The sequence below is a fragment of the Myotis yumanensis genome, unplaced genomic scaffold (assembly GCF_028538775.1).
Source record: "Myotis yumanensis isolate MYYU_CA2020_CCGP unplaced genomic scaffold, mMyoYum1.0.hap1 SCAF_17, whole genome shotgun sequence".
Lineage (NCBI taxonomy): Eukaryota > Metazoa > Chordata > Mammalia > Chiroptera > Vespertilionidae > Myotis > Myotis yumanensis.
The window spans coordinates 5,322,150-5,323,630 of NW_027223768.1; positions in this window are offsets into that span (position 1 = coordinate 5,322,150).

Here is a 1,481-nt window from a genome sequence, read left to right on the forward strand (position 1 = left end):
ATGCTTTTTCAAACTGAGTTCTTCCAGACCCTCCGATGCCACTTGGTGGCCAAGGGCTTTCTTGGTCGGGGGAGCAGTGGAGTTGGGGCAAGTCCCTGACCCCCTCTCCCGCCTGGCGACACTACCTTAACTTGTTTCATATTTGGAGCTTCTACTTCATATCTTATTTGGGTTAAAAAAAGAAAAGAAAAAAGGATGCTACTGCTAAATAAACTTTTGAAAACCATTGACCTTATCCAAACCCCTCTATTTAGGAAAGGGAAGTTCAGGCCAGGAATTGGACCAAGGTTGCACAGCTAGCGGGTGGTGGGGCCGACTAAAGCACTGGCCTCCTCCCCGAGCCAGCTCTCACCACAACCAGGTCCCTGCTGCTCACCCAATTGGCCCTGCAGTCCCTGGATGGTGGCCCTGGTTGGGGTAGGAGAGAGGGGATCCCCTTCCGGAGCACCCTTGCCTCCTCTTCTTCATGGTCAGCGTCCACACCAGAACTCCTGGAATCCTCTCACCCCTTTCAAGTGGACGGTCCAGGCCATGGGTCAGCAGGTGAAGAGGCCCAGGAGCCCTGTGCACTGGGCGGGGCCATGTGCTGGTCACGAAGCTGTGGGCAGGAGGAGGGGAGTGACAGCTGGACATTGATGGTGAAGGAAGGAGGAGCAAGAGGTCATCTCTCCAGACAGAGGCCCGTTGGGAAGTGAAAAGCCTTGGTCCAGGCCCCAGGAAGCCTGTGTTAAAGCTTGGCTGCGCCCTTAGCCAGCCTTGGGACCCTGTACAAGTTTCTCCCTCTCTGGGCTTCAGAACTGGCAATCTTAGCGTGTTTATACCAGCTGGCTTCTGCCCCGACGACACTCCCAGCTCACCTCCCTGTGAAAAGCCCAGGTGGTGTCCAAACCACAAAGACATTCTGCCCAGCAGTGGGATCCCAAAGGACACAGCCTGGTTAGATCACAGCTTGATGAGGGGAGGGGCTCAGGGCCGCACTGTGCCTTCTGGGGCCCTGGGGTGTCTCTGGGAAATGGGGGAGGCCTTGTACTGTTGAGAAAGGCCATTTTAGCTGAGACCTGTGGGAGGGGACGGTATGGAGGGCTCTTAGCAGCCAGCAGTTATAGGTGGTGTGCGGTGGGCACTTGGCTCTGAGAGCCCTTCAAAATGTTTGGAAAACCTAAGCATGCTTAGGGTAGGGCCACTGTTATCATTACTCGCTCTCCGGCTTCTGATTGTTGATTCCTCTCTTGGCGGTGGGAGGGATCTGGGATGGGGGTGGGTGGGTGGGTAGGTTCTGGACAAGAAGCTTAGAGCATCCACGCGGAGGAGGGCGCTGGGTGGGGCCCACCTCCTTCGGTGCGGCTGGCATCGCCACTTTAAGGCGGCGGCGGCGCGAGCAGGTCTATGGTAATGAGCAGCCGCCGCCGCCGCCGCCGCTCTGCAGACCTCGCCGGCCCGCCGGGGAGGCGAGGGAGCGCGGGGCTAGGCCGGGGGCCGCG